Source organism: Pagrus major, chromosome 1 (genome assembly GCF_040436345.1).
Source record: "Pagrus major chromosome 1, Pma_NU_1.0".
NCBI classification, from domain to species: Eukaryota; Metazoa; Chordata; class Actinopteri; order Spariformes; family Sparidae; genus Pagrus; species Pagrus major.
Window position 1 is genome coordinate 1,203,881 of NC_133215.1, and position 9,024 is coordinate 1,212,904.

A 9,024-nucleotide genomic window follows, 5' to 3' on the forward strand; every position below is an offset into this window, starting at 1 on the left:
CAGAGTCATGTGAAACCAAAACCCAGAATGATCTCTGAGCTTCACCAGGTTGTTCTCGTGGTGTCACGTCAGGAGGCAGTTTGATTCCTGCAGCGGTCGTGGTCTGTAATGTTGTCTTACTGAGCTTGTTTGTCAAAGCACTTTGTAAAGGTGATATATAAGTAAAGTTCATCATCTTCTTATTATTAAAGAAAGAAGCACAGTGTTTGGACTGGAAGTTGATTTCTTTTTGTTACATTAAAGCTGAGCAGACTCTCGGCTCAGGATGAAAATCTGTTCAAATACTTCTGACTGCACAAAGAAATCCACCTGGACTACAGCTGTTATTAAAACAAACTGGACTGAGATCAATCTGTAAAATACTGAAAAGAAATTATTATATACACAGATTGTGTGTATTGTGTACAAACTTCTGCACAGACACTGTAACTTTAACTGTAACTGTAGCTTCAGGTGAACTATCTTGAGAGGTGGTGTGAGGACAACAACCTGGTCCTTAACACCTCCAAGACAAAGGAGCTGATTGTTGACTTCAGGAGAACGAAAGGAAGAGACCACCTCCCCCTCCACATACACATGGTAATGAGGTGGAATGTGTCGACGACCTCAAGTTCCTTGGAGTCACCGTGTCGAGGCAGCTAACATGGACCTCGAACACCTCACAGCTTGTCAAAAAGGCCCAACAGAGACAAGTTTTTCTTCAGGAAGCTGAAACAGGCCCAGCTCCCACAGAAACTGTCGGTCAACCATTACAGGAGAACCATCGAGAGCGTCCTGACCAACTGCGCAATGGTGTGGTAAGCCAGCTGCACGGCTGCCGAACGCAAAGACCTGCACCGTGTGGTTAAAGCAGCCCAGTGCATCATTGGGATGGAGCTTCCTACACTGGACACTGTTTATGCTGCCATGCTGAAGAAAAAAGCCCTCAACATCTGTAAGGACTGTACACACCCCAGACACTCCCTATTCGAACCGCTGCCTTCAGGCAGACGGTTCAGGACAATAAAATCCACCACCAACGGACTGAGAAACAGCTTCTACCCCAGAGCTGTGACCTCCATCCACCCCCATAATGAACAATCCCACCCACAGAAACTGGTGACACACTTGCACTATCTTGCACCACCACTGTTTTGCACAATTACACTGTCAAAGCTGCTACCTCTGTCTACTGTATACAGTATACAGTATATATTTATATATTTCTATTCTGTTTTTCTTATTATTTTTTTTACTGTATATATGTGTATATTTAACTATATATTTTATTTGGTATAGTTTACCTTTCTTACTTTGCACTATTTGTTTCTATTGACCTGAAGAGGATGCCACACACAATTTCATGTACATGTGTATAGTGACAATAAAGAATATTCTATTCTATTCTATTTTATTTATTTTGTTTGATGTCAACTGGCTCCTTTAAGCAGATATTACCAATCAAAAGAAACAGAAACAGAACAGAGACAGAGACAGAAACAAGCTGCTGACACACAGCTGGAGGATTTAAATCTCTTCTCATTTAACTTCAGTGTAACTCAGAAGCAACAACAGGTCAGACTGAGAGGAAGCTGCAGTGCTGTAGATTTAAAATGTCTCGGCTGTTTGTTTCCTGACTGAGCTGAACGTCGAGCTGCAGCCTCGTCTTCAGTGATGATTGTGTCAAACTAATGAAGACACAAACAGTCTGATAACACGAGTCTTTACAAGAGAAAAGACACAAATCACACATGAAGAAGTCACATTAAAAAAACACATTTACCTTTTTGTCTGCAGGCAGAAATCATGTGCGTCACACAGAGACAGGAAGGTAGAGATGGAGAGAGAAGTGAAGCTGGTTTACTGTTACTGGACCGTTTTGCTAAAGTAAGCAGAAGTTCTGTCTTCATAATCTTTCTAAGTTCCTGATTTTGATTTCGACACAGGAGGGCGAGACATGAAAACAAACGTCCTCCTGATTTCTTCATGTGAAAAACACTAGAATGAAGCTCATGAACAACAGGTCCAGGGTTTGTTTCAGTGTGAGTCTTTACTCAGGATTCAGCTCCTGACACACAACAATGACTCAATCTTTGGTTTTACAAGTTTTCATATCCATAAAAATCTACTTACAAAACTTTGATTATTTTTATTTTAAGGCTTCACCACCTTTGTCTACAAGTTCAAAGAAACATTTAAAACCTTCAACCCTTCTCAGAGTAAAATTCATATTTTTACTTTAACATTTATTTTAACATTTGTTTGTATTTGGCTCAACACACACTGTTCCCTGATATTGTACCTTAACACAGAGGCTACATGTCCCTCTGACTGCTTGGAAACATATTTACCTTTTTGGCCCTCAGATGTACTCATAGATAGATAGATAACTTTAATCCCAGAGGGAAAATTAGTTTATCATAGCAGCAGGTACATTCAAGTGCAAATACAATCAAAATACAAGGGCAAATATAGAAACAATAAAGTACTATATACAATAAAATGCTTAAGTAGTTATGAAATAACATAACATACTGAGGTAAATAAAATAAAATGCTGAGGTATCGAGGAGTAAAGGTAAGTGGAACATAAGGTGCAGTTTTATTTACATTAATAATAATTGAAAATATAAATAAAGTGCAAAAATGATTTGTGTGTTGTGGAGTGAGCGTTATAAAGTCTGATGGCACCAGGTAGCAATGATTTCCTGTGCCGTTCCTTTGGGCAGCAGGTTGAATGAGTCTGTTGCTGAAGCTGCTCTTAATCTTGTCCAGAGTTTTGTGGAGGGGGTGAGAGACATTGTCCATGATTGCCAGCAGTTTTGTCAGCATCCTGTCCTCCACCACCTCCTCCAGGGTGACGAGCTCAGAACCAACAACAGACCCTGTCTTTTTCATAAGTTTGTTCAGTCTGTTGGCGTTCTTCACTTTGATGCCTGCACCCCAGGACACCACAGCAAAGAAGATGGTGCTCACAACTACAGACTGATAGAACATCTGGAGCATCTGGTTACAGACATGAAAGGACCTGAGCCTCCTCAGGAAGTAAAGCCAGATCAGGACCTTCTTGTAGACTGCCTCCGTGTTTGTGGACCACTCCAGTTTATTGTCCAGCACCACACCCAGGTATTTGTATGAGTCCACAATGTCAACATCTGTCCTACCAATGCAGACTGGAGAGGGCGAGGGCTTGTTCCTCCTGAAGTCCACCACCATCTCTTTCGTCTTCACCACGTTCAGCTGCAGGTGGTTCTCCCCGCACCACTTAACAAAATTGCCGACCAGTGTAGTCTGCAGTGTAGGTGGTGAAGAGGAAGGGAGACAGCAAAGTTCCCTGGGGGGCGCCGATGTTCCTGATCAGACGGTCAGACACACAGTTCTGTAATCTCACAGGTCCACCCGTCAGATATTCATCGACCCATGTGACGAGGGGAGAATCCACCCGCGTGTTCTCCAGTTTGGCCTTCAGCAGCCTGGGCTGGATGGTGTTGAAGGTGCTGGAGAAGTGGAAGAACATGACGTGGACAGTGGTGTTGGGTCTATCCAGGGAGGAGTAGGCTTCCTGCAGCAGGTAGATGATTGCATATGCAAACTGTAGGGGGTCCTGTGATGGGCACACTAGCCTCTCCATGACCTTCATGATGTGAGAGGTCAGTGCAATCGGCCTGTAGTCACCCAGTGCCACAGGACGTCCTTTTATGGGCACTGGAATGAGGCAGGATGTTTTCCAAAGCACTGGCGCTCTCTGAAGGTGGAGGCTCAGGTTGAAGAGGTGCTGGAGAACTCCACAGAGCTGGCTGGCACAGGTCTTCAGCACGCGAGGGCTGATGCGGTCCTGTTTGAACACGTTTGAGCTCTGCTTTGTCCACTGAGAATGGCTACCACAAATTCTGAATCATTCTCTCCTTCTTGTAAATTCAGCATTAAATGAAAACAGTAAGTTGTTTGTTTCCTTGTAAAAAGTGTCAGTTTGTGGCAGCATGGCTGCACCAGCCTGTCTGCTTCTGTGTCTAAAGTGCTAAAGTCTGACCTGCCAACATTTAGCAGCTGTTTGAACACTGTTTACACTGATTTCACCATTTACACTCAATTTATGAAAGAAGAAACATCTTATTGGACCTTTGAGCGACACACTGCAGAATGCAGATGGGGCTGTTTTATTGTCACCTGACACGCGTCTCCTCCTGTTTATTGTAATGTGCTCCACTGGCCACATGATGGAGACAGAGAACCATATATGGCTCCAACACAGGGTTGTATAATGAAATGAAAGTTTGTAAACTCCTTCATGCTTCACTAATTACAGAACATATATACAGTTATTAATATAGAAATATACATAAACATGAAGCGCATCTTTTGAATCTATCAGATATCAGATATATCAGAGTTAGCCCACTTACAGTATGATCATGTATGTGTCTCACTGTGATGTGATCCTTAATAAACATCATTAATATGTAGAGTTTGTAATCACTGTGGCATCTTTGAGCGCACACACATTGAACAGGCACTCGACAGTCAGTGTGAGTCAGTCAGTTACTTTGAGGCTGTCTGTAGCTTCATGGACCCACAAACAGACTCAGACACAACAAGGTGGAGGATGGTGGAGGGTTATTAATAGAAACTGGAGGAGGTGACGCAGACATCAGGAATGTGGCAGGAAAAGTATAAATCATTCTCATTTTATATTGATACTGATGCACTTTAGAAATTGCGTAACACTATTTGTCAGCAGGAGCAGATTGAGTCATCTTGGGTCCAAATGCAAACAGAGTTACCTCCACATCCTGTTCCCCCCTTTTTAAATCCTGATCAACACCCACCTGTAACATCGTCTCTTCAAGCTGGATCTTCTCTTCACCGTCACTGACACAGCCGTCATGTCCGCACATCTGGAGCTGCATCTGTGAAACAAACCCAACAGAACATCTTCATTTTAACAAAGACAACCACTGTAACATCTTCTGTTCATAAACAACATGATCTCTGTATGATCGGACTTCACTGTCAGAGGTTGTCATCACTTGTATCTCCAAATGATGATTTTTGAATATGAATGTTTGTGATAAACTGCAGGATGATGAAGAACATTCTTCTCTTCAGTTTAATAAACTCTTTAAAAACCCTCTTGGATTAAAATGCATCGTCATGTTGTGCTCACCTCACACGGGGCACCATTTATGTAGTGCTCCATGCAACAGTAATAGGGAGTTTTGGGTAAAATTTCAATAATAATTAGTGATTATCAGGGATAATTATGATTAATAACAAGATCCAATTTACATTAGATCACCTCGGGGCACCATCCTTTGCACCATCCTTTGAAGGGAAAATATAGTCAATTCACCAAATCAGTCTCAGAAAAGGTACTAAACTGTTTGTAACTCTGATTAATAATTAACTTAATAACTACAACCAAAATTACCATAACATTTGTAATGGTTGAAGGATTTTGGAGTTCTTGACAGAGTCGAGGTTGGCAACATTCACTCTTGTACAATATTAAATAGGCAGCTTGAAGATTCAAAAGTCTTATTTACACAAAGATGAAAACACACTAACTAACATGTACTATATAAAGGTGTGTGTGTGTTTGTGTTTGTGTGTGTGTGTGTGTGTGTGTGTGTGTGTGTGTGTGTGTGTGTGTGTGTGTATGTGTGACGTGATGCCAGGTTATAGAAGATGGTTATGTTGCATGCAAAGACCCTGAGTCTGTGTGAAGCATCATCCAAGTAACATCAAATTAGCCGTCTAGGAAAGCAAACTACCAAAAACCTGACCTGAGATCACAATAACACTCAAACAGTGGACACACATACATTGAACACATGTGCATTACATCAACCAGAGTTTAAAGTCCTGTGCTTAGCCTTGGATGCTATGCTATTTAGGCCCAGTTCAACGTTACCAGTCTTTGAAGAAAAGGTGCTGGTGGTTGCAGGAGAACGCTGGGATTCCCATGTTGAATGCTGTTCTTGCTGTGCATGGACTGATGAAAGTCGGCAGAGGAGGAAGCGGTTCGCTCCTTTCCTTTGCAGGGATAGCAGTTCGGTACTAACTTGCTTGGTGTTCCTCAGATTGTGAAGTTGGCTGACAGCTGCTGGTGCTAACTGATCAGGAATACTGGCAGGACCTTGTGTCGCTGCAGTGAGGAGAAGTTCTTTGGGCCTGCTGCAAATGCAGCTTGCAGCTCTCTGCAGCTGTTAGGCCCAGAAGAAGAGACCTTGAGGGCAGGCAGCAGGGCCAACCACCATCCATGGGAACCTGCGAGACGAGAGAGCACAGAGACTCCGGGGAAGAAGCAGAGTCAGTAAAATGTATTGATGAGACATGAATGTGTACAGATAGAGAGAAAGACAGAGAAGCTCAGTGCATCACAGGATATCACCCGGCAGACTCGACCTATGGCAGCATAGCTAAGAGCCTGTGCAGGCCCTAACTGTAGGCTTTATCAAAAAGTCTTCTCTTAAATATAGAGAGGGTGTCTGCCATCAAACAGACACTGCAAGATGGTTCAACAGGAGAGGAGCTTGATGGCTCTAGACTCTAGGAACCACATGTAACCCTGCGTCCTGAGAGAGCAGCATTCAAGTGGGTTAATAGGGTACTATCAGGTCTCTAAGATATGCTGGTGCCTGACCATAAAGGGCTTTGTATGTGAATTCAATTCAGGACTTTACAGGAAGCCAGTGCAGAGATGCTAATATGGGCGAAGTATGTTCTCTAATACGAGTTCTTGAAAAAACACACCCAGCAGCATTCTGGATCAGTTGGAGTGTCTTTACAGACGTTTTGGTGTAGCCTGATGAAAGGGAATTACAATAATCCAGCCTTGAGGTAACAGAAGTGTGGACTCATTTCTCTGCTTCTTTTTGACACAGGATGTTCCTGATCTGTTCAATGTTCCGTTGGTGGAAGAAGGCATTCCTTGAATTTTGCTATTTGTGGGAGTTAAAGGACAAATCCTGATCAAAGATAACTCCCAGAATCCTTAACTGTGCTGCTGGAGGCCAAAGTAATGATGTCCAGAGTTGATATATTATTAGATAATGTGTCTCTAAGATGTTTAGGGCCCAGCACAATAACTTATGTTTTGTCTCAACCAGGTTTTATATGTCTTTAATACATGCCTGAAGTTTAGCTAACTGATTAGTGTCATCTGGATTAATGGATAAGTGTAATTGTGTATCGTCTGCATAACAATGAAAATTAATGTGTTTTCTAATGATATCCCCTAAAGGAAGCGAATATAAAGTGAATAGTATTGGTCCGAGCACAGAATCTTGTGGAACCCAGTGACTAACTTTGGTATGCAGTGAGGATTCATTGTTAACTTGTACAAACTGAGATCGCTCTGATAAATAGGACTTGAACCAGCTCAATGCAGTTGAGCAGGTCAAAAGCTGCACTAAGATCTACTAAGATGAGCAAAGAGACAAGACCCTCGTCAGATGCGATTGATCATTTACAACTTTAACCAATGCTGTTTCGGTGCTATGATGCACTCTCAAACCTGATTGGAAATTCTCATATAAACTATTGTTATGTAGAAAGTCACACAGCTGACGGAGGTTGTGGAGTTGTCTCCACAACCCTTGGATGGATTTCCAGTTTGCTTCAGACATTCATGCTCTGTGTTAGCTTTGGTTTTCTAGCACCACCCTGCGTTAAGAGTCGTCTAATAATTTGGTTTATGGTTCCAACAGTTTAGTTTTCTTTCAGGTTGCTGTTCCTGAACTGCAGAATATTATGATGTCACAGTGACGTTGACCTTTGACCCTTTGGATATAAAATGTTATAACTTCATCACTTTTTCCTTGTTGTCCTAATTATCATATATATAAACATTGTGAGTTCACAGTGACCTTTGAGCACCAAATTCTGATCAGTTCATCTTTGAGTCCAAGTGGATGCTTCTGCCAAATCTGTAGAAATTCCCTTGAGCTGTTTTTGAGATATTGTGTTCACAAGAACGGACGGACGGAGGGAAAACCCTCAAACATGATGCCTCTGGCCACGACTATCTCCAGCTCAGAGGCATGAAAATAAACATACAATTTAATGTGACCATGTTTTGTTTCCACAGAGAGCAAAATGAATTTTCACACGTCGAGATTTAAAAAAAACTTAATGAAAAGCTGCAAATAGACACAAATATTCAACTGTCAGTGACAAAATGTTTGCAGAGTGTTGGGTGTTTTTAATCTGAAAGGAGAAACGATATAAAGTCAAAACTCAGTCATCATCTCCTCCTGATGATATAAAGTCAGGCTCAGCCATCATCTCCTCCTGATGATATAAAGTCAGGCTCAGCCATCATCTCCTCCTGATGATATAAAGTCAGGTGAAGTCTCGTAGTCCACAGAACATTTCTGGACCTTCACAGTAAAACAGAGTTGCAGCGTTCTGCTGAACAACTGAAGCAGCTGGAGATGATTTAAACATCAGGTGTCTCCATGCAGCTCGTCTGCTGTGATGTCTGTAATGTAAAGTGATGTGAAAAGACGTTATTTCAATCAGGAGAGACACGTGAATGAGAAAGTCAAATGTTTATTCTGACAGATGATGTGAGATAATGAAGTGTTGACAGAAAGTCTTTGGCTCTTCGACTCTACAGGGAGATTTTGTAATGGAGGTCCGTCTGCACGTAGCAGCAGCTCTATCCACTCATTTACACATATTTACAGATAATAACTCAAAGAAGACAAATGAGAAACTTCAATGATGAACCACAAATCAACTAAATAAAAGCTGTCTGAACAAAGATCATAATTATGATGATCTATATGCATGTGTGTGTGGAGCCTGATTTTATTGTATATACAGGCTGATTGTTGTGAGAAAACAATCAGATCACAAAGTTCAGAAAACTGAAATCTGAACGTTCAAAACATATTTAAAGAGATTTAAAACCACTGATGTGCAGCACATTGACCAAGAAGAGACAACACAACTAACCCATTTCTGTTACTGTGATTTACAGAGAGAGAGAGTGTGTGTGTGTGTGTATGTGTGTGTGTGTGTGTGTGTATGTGTGTGTCTG

The 9,024-nt window shown here is 41.8% G+C and overlaps 1 protein-coding gene across 1 annotated transcript in view; it reads left to right on the forward strand.

The window, feature by feature from the left end:
- The window catches only part of LOC141006168 (NACHT, LRR and PYD domains-containing protein 3-like), a 467,008-nt gene that overhangs the window by 308,565 nt on the left and 149,419 nt on the right, over positions 1-9,024 (forward strand). The gene's annotated exons all lie outside the window — the stretch shown is intronic.